The 19265-nt window shown below is 40.5% G+C and overlaps 1 protein-coding gene across 1 annotated transcript in view; it reads right to left on the bottom strand.

The window, feature by feature from the left end:
* LOC124153380 overlaps positions 1 to 19265 on the bottom strand; it is a 328088-nt gene that overhangs the window by 29462 nt on the left and 279361 nt on the right. The window lies entirely within an intron of this gene.

The following is a 19265-nucleotide window of genomic DNA, read 5'->3' as shown; positions in this document are numbered from 1 at the left end:
GGAAAAGCAGAAAAAAAACATCATTTATTCAAAGTGAAGCTAGGTTGTTTTTTGGTTAACGTGTAGTCGTAAACATTGACGTTAATAAATGCTGATTGTGTTACTTGCATTTCCTGTTACAAATTGCAACACCTTGAAACAAAAGGCCTCCTACCAAAATGGGCCCCTCCCCGTACCTCCCACCCATCTACCCCTTACCCCCCTGTGGGGGCAGGACCGGATTTATGATTTGGATGGTGGTAGGAAAGAGTGTTTGGCTGTTCCTGCCCTAGAGGTTCTATAGAGGCCTCTATGGCTCCTGCCAAAGAAAATCCTTAGGAATAAAATGGGCCGGACCCCGATGAGTAGGTACCTATATGAGGGAAGGCCGAACCGATTGAGGATGCTTCTTCATGAGTGATTCCCGTGGAGGGCAGTTATTCAACACTCTTCCCCCTTGACATTACTTCTGGTCGGTCTCATAGCCACATATACATACATACTATGGTTTTCAATAATGTGTGGACAGTCACGAGACCCAATTGATGGGGCTGGGTTGATGAAAACTTAGGAGGCTGGCAGATGAAGCAATCTGCATCTTTTGCCTTCACATCACTAAGAGCCGACCAGGATGGATGCGATCCCTACAGGGTTCGAACCGAACCTGGAGTCAAACTCCAGGTGAAAAGGCCCAATCGGAATTAAGATTAGTGGATGGAATGCACTGAGGAGACTCATCTCCATGCACACGTTGGGCCGTCGGAGTGTTTTCGTTCTGGCTCCCCCCTTGCGGACCCACCTATATTGCCAAACATTGCAGAACCTCAATTATAACTTTTTTATACCATAAGATAGCATTGCCTTGTAGACGTATGATGTAAATTGCATTAAAATTTTGATTATTTTAAATGAGGATTTCAATCGAACTTAATTTTTTTGTTAGTATAAAAGTAAAGGTAACTCAAGATATCTTTTGCCCCCCACCCCCTCGAGTTTCTTCTGTATCCGCTACTGTGTGAGGGTGGAGTCAAGAGTAATCATACTTTTCTTCAATTTTTAAGGGAGGCATTACTACTATCAACATAATCTATGCAGATGAATGAAAAAAAATTCACACTGATTTTTTTAAACGACTAAAATCATTTAACTAAATGTAGCTTCCAAGGTACCTAATCTATATTGCGAAAATTTTCACATCAAAGTAAACTTAGAGCAGTATAGCCGAAAGATAACGGAAACTCCAAGAAGTGTAGTTGAGGAAAAGCAATCATATCAAATGAAATAAGGATTTACAGTTGAATTCACCCACCTAATTCACATAAGCAAAGAAAATAACCAACCGAAAGACAATCTACCAAATATGAGGTTAACTTCATTGTAGTTTATTGCCATAGCATTTCTCCAGTGAATATCCATGGTGAAAAAATTAGCATGCTAAGAATATCTGATGACATAGCCATCATAGTAGAGACAGAGAAAGATTTGAAAAATATTCTGGTTAAAATAGGTAGGGTAATGGGTAAATATAAGCTGAAAATAAACTCAAAGTAAACCAGTATATTAGTATGCAGCAGATGAGAAGAAGTCAAGACTAACATTAAAATAGGGAAGCAAAAACTGATAGAGGTGGATGAATTCGGTTATTTGGGAAGCAAGAAAATTAGTGACGGGAGAAGCAAGAAAGAAATTATCAGCAGAATAGCCGAGGCGAAGAGAGCATTCCACCAAAAGAGAGACCTGCTTACAGCGGGAAACTTAAATAAAGAAGCAATTCATAAAAACCTATATTTGGAGTATGCTCCTAAACGGAAGTGAGGTATGGACAATGACAGCAGCGGAGACAGCAAGGATGGAGGCCTTTGAAATGTGGTGCTACAGAAGAATGAGGAGGGTCAAATGGATCGACTGAATATGTATAATGAGGAAGTCCTAAGAAGAAGGAGAGGGAAGCCTGATGAAACCCTGAAGACGGAACAATGTAATAGGCCACACACATCTTGGAATATGATGTCCTGATGAAGACAATCGTTGAGGGACAAGTGGATGGCAAGAACGGAAAAGGAAGACCTCGAATGAAATACATGGAACAGGTAAAGAAGGATGTGAAAGAGAAGAAATACGTCAGGGGTGAAAAGATTAACTGATGGGAGAATTGAGTGGAGAGCTTCACCATGCAAAAAAAAAATTTGCTAGTGCCCACAATGTCGAAAAATGATTGAGAATTACTTGCTAAATGTATCGCTTAGGAAGAAGAAAGCTTTAGCACTTTTCCACTTTTTAATTTTAAAAAAATTCACCAATAGTTTCAGCTCACAAAGCCATCCATAGGTGTGAGAATGGTTGAGGTGCAGGTTTGGTGCAGGATGCATCTGAAACATTCTTTCACCTGAAGATGGCTTCGGAGCTGACAATAGAAAAGTTGTAATGTATTACGTCTAGACGAGTAAAAAGGGAAGGCGACAGCTGCCTATCGTCACTGTTTTAGACGAGTGATAGGGAAATCGACAGCTGCTGTTTTGTTGATGTCCCAGGTGCAACCTTAAAAGCCCGTTTTGGTAGAAGCCTTCTCTCACTCTCTCTCTCTCTCTCTCTCTCTCTCTCTCTTTACCTTCCCTCAGAGACATGTTCTGATCCCCTCCCCCCTCTCTAGGAATCAGAGTATATAAACCCGTGAATCCACTGACCTCACGGGAGGAGACCTAGCTCGCTGCTGGAGGCTATGCTTCTCCAGGGTTCTGAAAACTGTACGAATTTTGTCAAATTAAAGTCTCTTTCCCACTTTCAGCGTCACTTTGATTTCAATCCTTAAGTACATAAGAACCCTTATCACTCGACTTAGCCACTCGGGTCAATCCCTCCGTTTCTGTTGTGTGCACCTTGAAGTCGGGACATGACAAAATATTTCAAAAATTAAAAGCGATAAAGGATTTCTATCATCGATACCTTCAACTCTATCAGACCAGGATCGGTCGATTTAGAGTATAAAGCTCTTTGCATGTCATTGGCAAGGCAATTGATTTTGTTTTTTCACCTCTCTTTCGCATCATGAGCTGTGCATGTGCCAACAGAAAAAAACTAGCTTAAAACCTTGTAGTGGATGGGTTCCTCAAGTGAAAACAGATATGCTGTGATGACAGTGGTGAGGATTGCTGTTGGGCCCAACTGCTTCCATGGTGAGCAGTGAAGAAAGGGCCCTATTATAATGTCTATCCACGTAGCAGGTTCATGAACGAAACGAGAAAAATGACAGGCGAACAGAATGCGAAGGCTTGATATCCCACACCCCAGACAAACGCTCCAAACACAAGACCAACTCACTCGTATGCAGTCTTAACGAAAAATTCCGAGATTAGTTCCATCGGGAATCCCAATCACTAGTGTTTTCATCTTCCAGCGTTCGATACTGAATTAGCATCGCACCTCCCACGAGCCACCCCTTGATTTCGGAGAGGTTCTTCGTTGACGCCGGCAATGTTTTGATCGCGAATCCTTCAGGGCTTAGCAGGCACGTGTGCATTCCACGTGCCTGCTAAGCCCTGAGGACGACGAACTGTTGAAACTGGAGTGGAGATGAATCCAAGGGCAAATGTAAAGCCTGAATCACACGATCATTTTTTTCGTCGCGAAAAGTGATCACTATCGCAATCACTAGAGTGATCACTCGCAAAATGATCGTCGCCGGCAATTGTTTTTCGCGATCGCGATCAGGATTCCCATCGGTATTTTTCATCACTCGTCTGGTCGCTTTTTCCGTCGCTGGAACCGTTCCTAAAACACCACATCAGCCAATCAGAACGCATAACCGTATGGTGTGATTGCAACGCAGCGTTTGACAATTGTGGGAACGACATAAATACACAAACACGCTATATATTTTCGTGATGCGGGTCCCATGACAACGAGCTGTGATATCGGAAGTGATGCGAAAAGCGACGGCGGGAGTGACCGTGTGATTCAGAAAAATGACCACTCGAGCGATCACTTTTCGCGACGAAAAAAATGATCGTGTGATTCAGACTTAAGACGGTCCCACGGTGGCTTGTCAGTTGATTACTTATCTCGTGGGACTCTCTCCATGTTTAGTAAATTAGTGATTATCAATCCTCAGTCTACTTTTGAATTTTTATCCATCACTTATTTTAACATCAAATCGGGAGTCAGTATGGCCTGCAGGGCAAAATGGTTAGGCAAATTCTCTGCCACCGCCGGGATTTGAACCCGAGCCCACGGTGTGGGATGCCAACACTCTAGCCACCACACCAACCCGATCCCCCAATCCATCAATGGCTAGTCCAAAAATAAAATAACGACACCTTTCATGACACTCGTTCAATGCCACAATTTGACTGACTTTCTCAAAGAAAAATTTACGCCGTTTATCGCTGCAGTAAAAAAAAACATTTTCAAAGGCATTTGAAGAAATCAGAAGAGTAGGTTTTCTGATGACCGTCACTCTGATTTCACTCATATTTTTAATCTTGACCATTCGTAAGCGTAGGCCTTTATATGCTGTGGTGCCTATAATTGTCTATTATGCCTGTCATCACGATGTTGAACTAGAATTTCTTCAAATTTTAAGGCATTTTTATTGGATAGTTATATTTAACCATTAAGAGGCCATGGTGAAACACTTCCTGAATTGAGTATTGATAAGTTTATCCATCCTTGATATCGACAAATATAGTCAACGTAATTTTAGCATCCTCAAACATAACCAGCATGTCAGAGGAGATTAACTTTATGCAGTTTGATAGTAAATGTGCAAGCGTTCTTTGGGTAAGGAGAATTTTGAACGATAAGTATGATGAAATCCTTCGCTAGATATTTAATGGAAGTTCTCTTACTAATGAGTTATTTTTTATTACAAAGAAAAAAATTTATTAATCAAGAAATATTTCGTCAACAGACTTGTTGAAAGGCTATACATTATAAATAAAAATTACTAATAAAAGAGGAGAAATAATATAACAGAAAACATGATTATGAAAGAGGGACTCTTTAAAAACATAAAATAAAAAGGTCTGATTATAATATGACGATTGAACAAGAATAATGGCGATAGTGCAAATATTTACGAGGCAAGAGATGCTTTATGAAGCGTGGGATAAAGTCGAAGAAAGAAAGGCCACCTCGCACATTTACGCATAGATTCCCGCTCTTTTTTTTAATGACAGTAATGTTTAGAAGGCAAATGATGTGAGAAATCGTTTAAAACTCTCGTCGTATTTTGTGTCCTCAAACAAAACAAGGATTGATATTCAGAAAGATGAAACTCAAATGTTGAAATTAGCACAATGATAGCAATCAATACATCGCACAATAAAAGTACAGTTGTAATTTTAAGCAAAACACAATTCAAACTCTCCATCAAAGCACCAACGAGTTGCGAGAGATTTTAAGAGAAACCTCAGAGGAGATTGGAATTGCAATAACAGTTAGTCATACGACTTCTGAGGTTGGATATCCTGCCCGGTAGACACACCTCCTTACACGCTGAAAGGGAAAAATAACGAAAAGGATTCCACAATCAATTATTAATTCGAATGCGATGGTGGTTGGCGTAACATGGTGAAACTCCTTCATGATGCATTCTATTAAATTCTATTCTAAATTCTATTCTATTCTATTCTAAATTATTAATTCTATAGGTGCAAACCTTTTTGATGGGGTATTAGTTTACAAGACGTTAAAGGTCCACGCACGTAAGGACAATAACGATCAATGTTGTGGAGCAGTTATAAGCTGATCCCGTGCGCGGCACACGGAAATCGTTTTTTCCATTGTTTCTTGATACACATATGTGTACCATAATTATACCTGCTTTGTTCCTTTCCCTTAGAATCCTACCATGTAACCATTAATTCCAAGTTTCTCTGGGCACTATCCAATCCCGAGCAACGCCGGGTGGCCTGATAGTTTATTAAAAAAAACTTTGGAGATGGTCAAAATAGCAAATAAATTATAAATAAACCCTCAAAAATTCCCAAATGGGCAGAGTTGGAAGTAGAGAGGACAATACATTCGATTCTTAATATGATGAGAGAGTCTTATGAGAGTGGATTCGAAGGTATAACATCCTCTAGGTGGCCTCCAATAGAGTTATTCAGAATTAAGAAAACATACGTATTTATTCCGCGATCTATTATAAATTAAAATATTGATGGGGCAATTAGATGAGCGGAGATAATACTTAAAGCGGGTTACATAAGAAGTTACAGTTGGCAATTTTTAAGAGGAAGAAGTGGCAATACTAACTGCCTGCCAGAGGTGAAATGAATGTGAAAACTAATTTTTAGTTGTGCTCATAATTCTATAAAAAAACTCCTTAAAAAAATTATTTAAATTACCACGCACTCAGTTCACAAAGGACATCTAAGCGCCCTCTCAGATTCACTGCGGAGAAAAATTCACCTTTTACGGAGTATCTCAAGTCGCCATTACAGAGTGTCGTCTATAATGAAATTGGGTAAACCTGGGCATAATAGGAAAAATATTCCTCGAGTTTCCATGCATATAGTAATATACGAAGTCTAGGATTACGACCTCGAGTCACGTGTCTTATTTTGGCCTAGAAATATTTGCGCGGTTGGTTGATTCTGATGGCTCTTCATAGAGGTGAGTTCGGAAATTTACATAATCATATCAGTTGTATTAATAAAACTTTAGGATAATATTTCCCTTTAAAGGCTGAAATCCATGTAATTTAAAAAACTTAAGAATTTTGGAGAGAGGTTGCTAACAGTTGTTGACATCCTCAGATTCATCACTGGTCTACAATCCTAAGATTGGTTTGACGCAGTTCTCCACTCAATTCTCCTATCAGATAGTCTTTTCACACCTACGCATTTCTTCTCTTTCGACACTGGCGGCTTGCCCATAAGGACTCTCGTACGCCGCCCCTGCCAAAGATTTGAAAAAGGAAAAAAAAAATTAAATACCCAGTCAATTACAATAATACATGTAATTAACCAAAGTGTTTTTTCAATTGAATGCATCGAAAATGTAGGAAAAACAGGCAAAAATTGCGCGAGAAGTTTCGCATTTTAGACGCGGGGCGCTGGCCAGAACGTCCCAATCCATCGCCATGCAGTTACATGAGGAGTGGTAGTGGTGGGGGCTGCTGGTCCTATGTCGCGTCTAAGCTTGTGCCTTATGGAAGTCTTGGGACGCCGCCCGAGCATGCGCAGAACGACTTATCTAGTGAGTTGACATCGCCGCGCCGCCCGGCGGCCGTATAATTTTGGTGTTGCACTGATGCAGAATACCTTGTTTTGGTGACCAGTAGGGTGGTTTCCTATTATTTTTTATTGCCTAAATTGAAAGGTTATTACACCTGGAGTGCGCATTTCACGCTCTTCGATTTTCGAATGACCGTATCTATTTTTCGCGATTAAACGAAAAGTGAAAATTTTCAAGCGAGCGAAAACGCGACGGATAAGTAGGAACGATGGGAAAAGTCCGTGTGACGTCATTCTGGTTCCAGCTTCCGCCGTGTGAGGTGACCTTGGGGCGAGGCTTGAGCGCTGCTGCGACGCAGGCTGCTAGCAGGTAGCGCTTGGCTTAAATAAGGATTATTATTCCCCTATCAAACGAAAGAAACTTTCCGAACTTAGGTATTTTTAATGTGTGATTATTAAGAGATATTTCCTGAGCTCTCTGCCTCATGCATGCATTAGTAATCTCAGACAATGTAAAACTCCTATCTACTCGTATAGAAACTAGGTCCCTGTGACGTCACGTGGAGTGGAATCGCATGGGCGCCAATCTGGCCTTTTTCAAATGAGGTTAAAATAGACCGTTGCCATTCGTCTAAACTGGGATTTATAAAACCAAATAATTTGTATATTAGGAATACACTAATGGTGGGTAAGGAATCGCAATCAATGCCTTTCGTTTTCTTTGATGAAGGAAACTACCCTGTTGACTTATTCTATGTAAATAGTTTTAAAGTAAATAGGCCTAGTTGTCGTTGAGTTAATGGAGTTAGCGATTTTTAGTGTTTTAGTGTTAGTGATTGTTTTGTGTATCCTGAGTCGTAATGGTCTCTAGATTGCCTTAAAAATACACAAAATATAAAAAAATTTTGACCCCCTGTGTAGTGTGCCCCTCCCACCATTTGACTCTCGAGCTGCCACTGTTTTCATATCAGTTATTAATTGTTCCATATATTTTGTTCGAGGTATTCCTTTTCCGTTCTTGCCTTCCACTTGTCCCTCGACGATTGTCTTCATCAGGCCATCATGTCTCAAGATGTGGCCTATAAGGTTGTTCCGTCTTCTTGTTAAGATTTTCATGAGGCTTCTCTTCTCTCCTACCCTTCTTGGGACTTCCGCATCACTTAGCCTGCTTAGATTATTCTCCCGAATGTAATCCACCCTAAGTCCACGATCCATTTTCTTCTAATTACTACCATGGCCTAAAAGTTATCTCTTTTGCATAAATTAATTGACATATTCTCCACAAATGAAACTCCACATTGTTATGAGACGCATACCGTTATACTCTCATACCTCGAAGTTTGTCAACCTCTCATCCCGCAGAATTAGGACGGCGCGGCGTTCCCGTTTGTGTGAGTTATCAAGCGTGGGTGGCAGATTATCCTTGATCGCCCTTTGAACATCAAGTTTCCCCTCCCCTCCCCCGGAGCATCATGGGAAAGGCGGGGAAATAGGGGAGGGAAAGAGAGATAGAGAGAGAGAGAGCGTAGATGGGTGATTGTTGATTGGCTCCTCCATTGAGAGGTCCAATCTATTCAAGGGCATCCCGCTTGATCATCGCAATTAGCAGCATGCGATCGCTTCCAATCAAGCTCAATCGTGGACTTTCGCTTTTATGCGCACACATCCCACCAGAATTCATTTATGTAATATTGATAAAAAGGAAATTCTTCAAGATTCCAATTCCTCAAGATGAATTCATAAGATAATATCATTTCATTGGTGGTTTCAAATTTTCAGAGTAATTTGAGGACGAGCGAAAAATTATGTTTACAGTAATCTATGTGGTTTAGCAATTAAAGCAGGACATTATGAAAGTCGTAGAATAATTGAAGACACTTTTGCCGACGCGCAACATATTATTCTCTACGAGATTGACTCGGATGAAGACTCGAAGAGTTTACATTAATCCGGTTTAAATAACGCCTGCAGATAAAGAATGTTTCTTTAAAAAATGTATATGTATAAATATTGTCTTATTTTCTGGCTTGTAAATTGCGTTCGGAGAAGTTCCTCCATGAAAGACTGATTCAAATCACGCACTTAATAAACGATAGTGTGGAAATGACGACCATCGAGAGCTATGAGGTTCGCGTATTGGTGGTAAGTCTTGTTACAAACTAGGAGGACTGAGCAGACACATTTTCGTGATCGACACGATCAAGGAGGGAGACTCGAGTGGCCGCGTCTCCCGGAATCAGGTTTAGGGTACCAAAGAATTGAAATCCACGCGAATCAGATCTCAGAGAAGTTTTAATGACGGAGGTTGGTGATGATTTTACAAGTGAAACTGCGACGGGCAGGCACACCCCGTCGCTCTCGTGTCTACCCACAGACTGCCCCGAATTCCCGCGCACGGTCGCGTGTTTGTCAGCGAGACAATGACCACATGTTCAGAAAATTTAGACGTTTATGACTGATCGAGGAGACGCTGACTACATATGCCTCGACGACCAATGACCCAAATTTATGAGCGGGAACCCTTGCCTTCGACGAATATGGTGACGAGACGACTCAAAGGATCGTCTCGCAACCTTGGGACAAAAACATACAATGCACATTGAAAATATCTGACCCTTCGCCATACACATTACAACAAATAAATACACAATAGAACACACAGACATTACACACGTATTGGTGGTAAGTCTTGAAACACACTAAGAGGACTGAGTAGAGAAATGGTCTGAAAAATAGCCCTCCCCCAAGTAAGTTCTAACTAAGAAAACTCACAAGCTTGAAATAGGTTTTAGAAAAATAACTATATTATAGATGCTCATTCGAAAACTTAAGGCCGTTATCCTCATTTTAAAAAATAAGCCTTGAATTTGTTATCAATATATGATAGCATTTAGAGCATAGTATTCATAGCATAGATAGATCGATTAAAACTTTAGATTCAGTGTAGTTCAAAATAAAAACTGAGAGGAGGAAGAGATTGGACTCCAAAGCAAATATAATTACATGTCAATATGAATGCGAACATGAATTACTTAAAAACTCTAACGTCTACTCTACGCCTAAATGGAGTTTAAAAATCTCATAACATTTAAAAAGGTGAAGACGTTTAGCCTATTTTTCTCGGTTGATAAACAAATAGATTTTCTATGTTCCATTTCAATACGTAAATTATGGAGCCAATCACTGGTGTGGATATCAGCTCCTAGAAAGTCAATCGGCTAACACTAATTCCAGACGTTCCGTGACGATGTCGATTATTTCCCTCCACAAACTATTCAGAATTGGTCTGGCAATGACGTGGATGGTTCATTAAGAGGGCGCAGCACTGACGGATAAGGCAACTGAAAGCTGAAGGCTATCCGTCACATTTCTCCTTCTCAAGCGGCCTGTTTTCGTGACGTACTCCCTGTTTGATATTTACGGCTTTCAGTATGAAAAATTCATTATATACACGGGAGGCTCTTGCCAAAACTTGGATGTATATTAAATATGAAAATTTTGCCTCGATATCTACTCAGAGGCGATCGTTTTTTACAGGGTGGAGAAAAATTGTGTCGCGAAATTTGTGTCCCTTAATAGCTGATGCCAATAGGAGCAAAAATTAACAATGATGTTTCGACCTAAAATACAACATTTTTAAACAATAGAAACTTTGAGTCAAGAGCTCCGATTGGCCGTGAGTTTGCCCTGTTGCCAGATGCTCTGGACAATCCATGACTTCGTATGCTTTGCCTGCCGGAGATCGCGATGTATCCAAGTCATCCGGCAACAGGGCAAACTCGCGGCCAATCGGAGCACTTGACTCAAAGTTTCTGTATTTTAAAAATGATGATTTTTAGAACAAAACATCGGTTGTTACTGGTGGCTCAACCTATCCAGGGTTAAAATTCCGTGACACAATTTTTCTCAACCCTGCGTACGAGATACGGGAAAATGAGGACGATGGTCTCAAGATGAAAGTTAAATATTTTCAAACTAACTGTATCGATTCGGAAATGGAAGATTTCCATTTCCAAAATATGCATAAATATGTTGTTGTGCGACGTCTCAGAATAGCCAGCTGTGACAAACTATGCCTCGGGATTTGTACCTTTTCACTTTCGAGAACGCCTAACCTTCCTCTTCCCCTTCCTCTTTGTCGAAAGTATCCTGGTTCTACTTCCATAATATATAAGAGCACGGTGGAGACGCTATGGACACACTCACTCGCTGGACTCGGTTACTCAGTCACCAGTGGACTCGCCAGTGGTCAGTCAGCAATGTAGCCGTCGGTTGGAGTAGAAGCGCGGGCCGTATGGCCCGTGCGACCGAAGCGCCTCGCTATCCACCCGTGTCATCACCAGCAGCTCCTCTCCTTCCCGAGACTTTTGGTAATATTCTAAATATTGGCCATTCTAGACGCACAAATTCATCACTACTTTATGTATATTAATTGAATTGATTGGGTAACTGGGATTTTAAATGGAAATAAACTTTGGGTCAAAAACTTAAAATACTTGTGTGTGATTATTCGCTTCCCGACACCAAGGGCAAGAACCCACACGCAATGCAAAGCGTGCGACCCGCGACTTTTTAGGTGGCGGGCCGCACCCTTACATAAAAATAAGACACGAAAAAAAAGACCAAATGCATTGGTTCGAACAGTCGCTAGTGATGACGACCGAATACTGATGAGACGTGCGTGAAGAAGGTCGTGTCCCAATGGCGTCCCTCTTGTGGCAACAGGGGCAGGCACGCTTTAAATGAGGGATGGCGGGCGCGGGTGGAGATGTGCAGGGTTCAATGCACCACAAATGACAGAGAAGGGGCGCCGCAGCATATGAAGGGGATGGGCAGAGAGGAGGTGGACGAAGCCACGCGAGTGCTCTTTTGCTGGACTCACTAATATGACAAAAGAGGATCCTCAAGTCGGCCTCTAAACGTGTAGTCAGTGACGGCTTGCCCATAAGGACTCTCGGACGCTGCCCCTCCCAAAGATTTGAAAAAGGAAAAAAAATTAAATACCCATTAAATTATAACTATACATCTAATTAACCAGTGTTTTTTTCAATCACATGCATCGAAAATGTAGGAAAAACACGCAAAAATAGCGCGAGAGGTTCGCATTTGTAGCCGCGGGGCGCTGGCCAGAACATCCCAATCCAACACCATGCAGTTACATGAAGAGTGGTAGTGGTGGGGGCTGCTGGTGCTATGACGCGTCTTAGCTTGTGTCTTATGGAAGTCTTGGGAAGCCGCCCGAGCATGCGCAGAGCGACGTATCTAGTGAGATGACATCGCCGCTACGGCTGGCGGCATTATAATCTGGCGTCTACTTGGTGCTGCAGTGTTGCAGAATACATCGTTTTGGTTTAAATTTTATTATTACAAATATTTAAATTATATTTTTTTAAATTAAACAAATTTAATACCTGGATGGCCTTAAAGGCTCACTAAAATACACAAAATATTAAAAAATTTTGACCCACCGGTGAAGTGCCCCCCCGAGGATTTGACTCACGAGCCGCCACTGCGTGTTGTCACCCACCGCGCATTTAAAAGGGTTTACTAAAGTCGCCACTCGCGTCGCTCATGAACAAGTGATTCGAGTTTCAATGGGAAATAAGGTATAATTAAGGGTATTACCGAAATTTATTTTTGACGTGATCTATCAATTTCATAACTTTTCAATGCTATTACTCGCAATCACAAACATTATTCTGTAAAATATTGGAAAAAACTGATCGCATTGCACTCATCACCGCGCCGCGGTCATTGTTGAAAACCGTTTAAAATATGACCAAACTCACAAAAGAAATCAGCCTTCTACGGGATGGAATTGGGCCTCCTCCATCAAGTCCCCTAGGTGGGATTCTTCGGAGACAGAGCCTGAGTTAAGCTGCAAGGCGATGGAGTTCGTTAAGTGATACAACAACCATAAATGCTAACCCGAGGGAGACCAGCCTTGAAAATGCGCCGAAGCTGTGATGACGCCTGCCTCGGTGGCGGCGGGGTAAAGTCCTCGCCTGCTAAAATAAGAGGTCGCGGGTTTGAGTCCCGTCTGGGTATATTGCCCCTATCCAAGGCATGATCGTTCTTGCACATATAATTGCTATCTCGTTGAATAAACCCCGATGTTGTAGGTCAATATGTGCTGTTATCGGTGGCATGGGAGTAAATAAATAAATTTAATGCATTAATTACTCAAATCATTCATCCGTCACCAGTCCAAAGTTTTTGCTCTACCACATCCGGCTGAGAGAAATCAGGTCGGTAAATATTTCTCTCGTTTTTTTTTCAATTTTCATTTAAGATCAATGAAAACTTTTCATTCAACAATTCATTCAAACATAGCGCTGCAATCCTAAGATTGGCATACGTCTTGCAGTCCTTTTTTTCTCCCTGGCAAGTTCCTTAATTTCTCTGATCTCTTTCTTCCTTATTCCCTTCTTTATCTGCCTCAAGTACTCACCCTGGCTTCCGCCCTTAATCCAAGCCTCTAGGCCTTCCTATCGGCAAGGTACTTCAATATTTCCTTTCACTATATTCTGACCCAATTGCTGTCTTATGACTTGCTCTAACGGGGCCTTCTCTAGCGTGGGAGGATCCACACCATTTGGTCTTCATCATCAACCACTTTCACTAACTCCTCCAAGGCTTCACGTTTTTTCAGCTTTTCCAATGGTACAATTTCTTTCTCACGACTTGACCGACGGAACAGGATATAAAAGGCGGAACAGACGTTGCATGGTTATTTCAGTGATCTAAGAAGCCGAGTGCAATGCCGGCGAAGCTTTCGTCCGAAGTTACATGGACCGATGCGGAGTAAAGCCCGGAAAAAACTGCATCTTAACTTACATTATCCCGCGCATAAGGATTTGACCACACATAAATACTGAAAATGAGTCTTCGGAGGAACAAAAAGATTCATGTCTGTGTTGATACCTAAGATAGCAATTGGAAATCGAAACACCTGCTAATGTTGAGATTTTTAATATCTGAAAACAATATGGGCATTAAATTGATTGGGCTTACTGCAAAATTGAAATTTAGGAAGACGTGTTACCTACATACCTACTTCGCAGCCTTCGAGGGTTGGTACAAAGCATTTATAGCAGTCTCGCTTTCAACCTTCAATCTTGTATTAATTATTACATTATGCAATAATCCCCACCGCATTATGAAAGAAAAATAATCAACTAACCTTACATAGCTGATTGCTCGGGGCAGTTAATGCCATTTTCGGGTTTGTAAATTATTAAATTAATACATCCGAATAGGTTTGCGATGCTAGGATAAGCTGCTAATAGCCGTTGTCGCTTGTGTAGCATAATTTCATGGAAACTGTGATTATTTTACACTCTTAGAAATCAAAAGCATGTCGAAATGTTGTCAAAACCAATAAAACCCGGAGCATTATTGAGTCATCGAGTGAAAAAAGATCAACTTATGGCATGCATTAAAGGAACAAAAAAAATAAAGGCTATATGTTACATGACAACTATCGCGGAATTTTCGACCGTTCACCTTTAGACGGGGAAATTAAATTATTAAAATTTGTGACTCGAAGTATTTTCCGAATTATTTGAGGATCGCCGTCCAATCAACAGATTACTCCCATTTTTATTTTTTTTAAGAAATGTCTCCAAGACCTTATTGCAAGTGCTGTGAAAGCGTATTTTCCTTAGTAGAGAATGACTGAGAATGTTGCCGATAGTTGGCACCGTTTGCCTCTAATATAGATAGGCTCAATAGGAATCAATATAGTGAGAGAGAGAGAAAGGAGAAGTGGCTAGTATTTTATCCGGAGCAGATAAAGGCGGAGGGGAGTCCAAGGTGCTTCCACGTGTTAATTGAGGAAGCGATACGCCAGGGGGGAGGAGCGAAGGGGAATAACAAAGTCTCGGACTATAGTGAATATTTTTGAGAATCCTCGCCACGTGTCAAGAGCGGACGAAATAAACAGATTAATTTTTTTTTCGATTCCGCGAATGAAAAAAAAACCTGGCTGACTAGGGGCAGCAGTCCAAAGCAGCGAAAAGGGTGGGTTTCTTTTCTTGGACCACGCAGGGCGACGTGGTGGTGGGGGAGGAGGAAGTGGAACGGAGGGGGATTTTTGGCGCGTCTGCAGGGTGAATATGAAACGGCATTCCTTGGAAGGGCGTTCATCCCAAGGTTGGCAGCGGAAGGGATCTCGTTTCCCCTTGGCCCGAGCGACGCCGCACATGAAGGGAACCTCTCCAGGATGCATCACTCATTCTGTATATCATCATCATCATCACTGGTCTACAATCCTAGGATTGGTTTGACGCAGCTCTCCACTTAGTTCTCCTATCAGCTAATCTTTTCACACCTACGTATTTCTTCTCTTTCACATCTCTCTTTACTTGTTCCATATATTTTGTTCGAGGTCTTCCTTTTCCGTTCTTGCCTTCCACTTGTCCTTCGACGATTGTCTTCATCAGGCCATCATGTCTCAAGATGTGGCCTATAAGGTTGTTCCGTCTTCTTTTTAAGGTTTTCATGAGGCTTCTCTTCTCTCCTACCCTTCTTAGGACTTCCTCGTTACTAACTCGGTCGATCCATTTGATCTTCACCATTCTTCTGAAGCACCACATTTCGAAGGCCTCTATCCTTGCTTTCTCCGCTTTGGTCATTGTCCATGCCTCAATTCCGTATAGGAGCATACTACAAATGTAGGTTCTTATAAATTGCTTCTTTACTTCCATATTTAAGTTTCCCGCTGTAAGCAGGTCTTTCTTTTGGTGGAATGCTCTCTTCGCTTGGGCTATTCTGCTGATGATTTCTTACTTGCTTCTCCCGTCACTAGTTATCTTGCTTCCCAAATAACCGAATTCATCCACCTCTATTAGTTTTTGCTTCCCTATTTTAATGTTAGTCTTGACTTCTTCTCTTCTGCTGCATACTAAGATCTTGGTTTTCTTCGTGCTTATTTTCAGTTGATATTTACCCATTATCCCACCCATATTAACCAGAATATTTTTCAAATCCTTCTCTGTTTCTCCTATAACGGCTATGTCATCGGCAAATCTTAGCATGCTAATTTTTTCTCCTATATAAAAGAGGATGTCTGTTGGTTGTCTGCTATGCGTTTCCATACGGCTGTACGGAACGGAACCAGAGTTTGTACATATGCGCATTTTGTGCTTATAGACTCCGTAAGTGCTACTTTCGGTTGCGTACAACGAGTCCTTCGCATCATTTCCTTATTACCATTTGTTATGTCTTGTCATACGACTTCTGTTGTTGGACACCCTGCCGGATAAGCACACTTCTCAACTCGCTCAAAGAGAAAACATAACACGAAGGATACTACACTTATTAACCCGTTAACACATAGCGCTACCATATGGTACCAGCCGGCAGCACAATGCCAAACGTAACTTTTTTGTCACTCAGCGTAATTTATTTGTTTTTTTAGAGCTTAAACATAATGAGAATGTTTTTATTTATATTTTTCCGAAATGTTTGCTTTTTTAAAGCGGAAATTAACGCATTTAGAGCCGATTGAAAATTGAGAATTATCAAGTATCCGAAAAAACCGGAATTTTAGTGCAAGCATTTCGATTTTCTTTACTTGCGTCTTATGTACTCATGATATGAAGATGTTTTAATGTAATTACGATTGTTATAACATGTACATATCATGTTAAGTATGGTTTTTTGATGTGAGCCTAATATTTGGGATGTTATGATGCAAAACATTTTAGTGGTACCATATGTAATATAAATCTCGGTGCAAATCTTTTTTATGGGGTATGAGTTCACGTGACTTTTTGGTCGACACCCATAGCGATCAATGATGTGCAACGAAGAATAAGATGATTATGAGAGCGGTGTACGGAAATAATTTTTTCCATTGTTTGCTGTACAGAGAGCCTATAAATCTTGCTAAGTGACAATGGATTTCAAGTTCCAAGTTTCCCACTATTTGGATGCTATTTTTCCTGAGCAACGCCGGGTGGCCTAAAGGTGACAAATAAATTTGAAACATATCTCGAATTTGCAGCCATTTAGGTATACGGTATTGGTGACGCTAAGCGGGGATTCCAGGCCATTGGAGCATTAAAAGCAATCTGCATACTCGGAGAGGAGATGCGACAAATATTAACAATGGACCTGGAATTGACATCGTTACAATAGGGTGGTTTCCTATTATAAGTAGTATTATAAGTGAGATAATCAAAACTCTATCCTCATATACTATGGCTGAACGATGGCTCATCAGCTATTTTACGTTCAGGAGTTACAGTTGAATCACAATTGTGTCCAATAGGGTGGTTTCCTGTTATTTTTTTAGTGCCTAAAACGAAATATTATTACTCCTGGAGTACGCATTTCACGCTTTTACATTTTAAAATGACGATATCTATTTTTCGCGATTAAACGAAAAGTGAAAATTTTCAAGCGCGCGAAAACGCGACGGCTAAGTATGAATGCTGGGAAAATCCCGTGTGACGTCGTTCTGGTTCCCGCTGCCGCAAGTGAGGTGACCTTGGGGCAAGGCTTTGAGCGCTGATACGACGCAGGATGTTAGCGGGTAGCAGAGTACCCTGCTAGCTGATAGCGCTTGACTTAAACAAGGAATATTAATAACTTATCAAACGAATGAAACTTTCCGACCATAGGCCGTTTTAATAGGTGATTATTGAGAGATGTTTCCCTGAGCTCTCTGCCTAATGCGTGCATTGGTAATCTCAGACGATGTAAAACTCCTATCTACTAGGTTCCTGTGGCTTAAATAAGGATTATTATTACCCTATCAAACGAAGGAAACTTTCCGACCTTAGGCAGTTTTTATAGGTTATTATATTAAGAGGTTTTTCCCCGAGCTCTGTGCCTCATTCATGCATTGGTAATCTCAGACGATGTAAAACTCCTATCTACTCGTATAGAAACTAGGTCCCTGTGACGTCACGTGGAGTGGCATCGCATGGGCGCCAATCTGGCCTTTATCAAATGAGGTTACAATTGACCATTGCCATTCGTCTGAACTGTGATTTCTAAAACCAAATAATTTGTATATTATGAATAGTATTCAATGGTGGTTATCAAATCGCAATCAATGCCTTTCGTTTTCTTTGATGAATTAAACTAGCCTATTAACCTTTCCATTTAGTGCGCGAACTAAATCGCAGGGTAATTTCGCATCTTTGCTTGGTATAGAACATGCTCATTCAGAGGTATCATTGAAACTTTCATAGGGTTACGCCTCCTGATATCCTTTTGATTTTGAGATCAACCACTCGCAATTCGTATTCGTCTCTGGTCAGTTCCCAACAGGGTGAAATAACTGAACTGAAAATCATTGAAATAAAATAATCGCTTACTATTACTTAGACGTGCACAAGAACTTGTTTACATTACTCACGTCAAAAGTTGCGCAGTGCTTCGTAAAAAAACATAAGTGCGATCGTATTTAAATTGTTTTACATAGGAAATACAATGTTTAACACAATTAGATTCCGTTCGTATTTTTGTTATGCATTGCAATTAGAAATTTTGCAACTCCACTCATAAAAACTGTAATTTTGAATCGATTTCGACCGGAAAACTTGTGAAATGTCAGTAGTAATATAACAAAATACGCTAGAAAACTCCAAGATACTATTCTTGTAACTTAAGATAATATCATCAAATAATTCTCTTACAAATTCTGAAATATTATTCGCAAATTATGCAACTCCACTCCTAAAAACTTTGACTGTGAGCTTATTTCGACCAGATAACTTTTGAATTGTTTGCATTATAATAACACAATACGCTAGGAAGTTTCTAGTTATTTTTACAGTACCTTACGATAATACCACTAAATAATTCTCTTACAAACTCTAAAATATAACTAGCTAACTGCATTTTCGTTGATAAAATCACAAAATATAACTCTTACAAAAACAAAAATATTACTTGCAAATTTGGCAACTCCACTCAAAAAACTGTAATTGTGATCCGATTTGGGCAAGATAACTTTTGAAATGTTTGTACTATAATCTATGAATACAGTATTACCTATGATGATAAATAACACAATGCACTAGGAAAATTCTAGATACTGTTCATTTTCCTTAAGATAAAATGACAAAATAATCCTCTTACAAATACAAACAT

Source organism: Ischnura elegans, chromosome 2, assembly GCF_921293095.1.
Source record: "Ischnura elegans chromosome 2, ioIscEleg1.1, whole genome shotgun sequence".
NCBI classification, from domain to species: Eukaryota; Metazoa; Arthropoda; class Insecta; order Odonata; family Coenagrionidae; genus Ischnura; species Ischnura elegans.
Note: the sequence above shows the minus strand (reverse complement) of the source record. Positions and strands in the feature narration are given on the sequence as shown.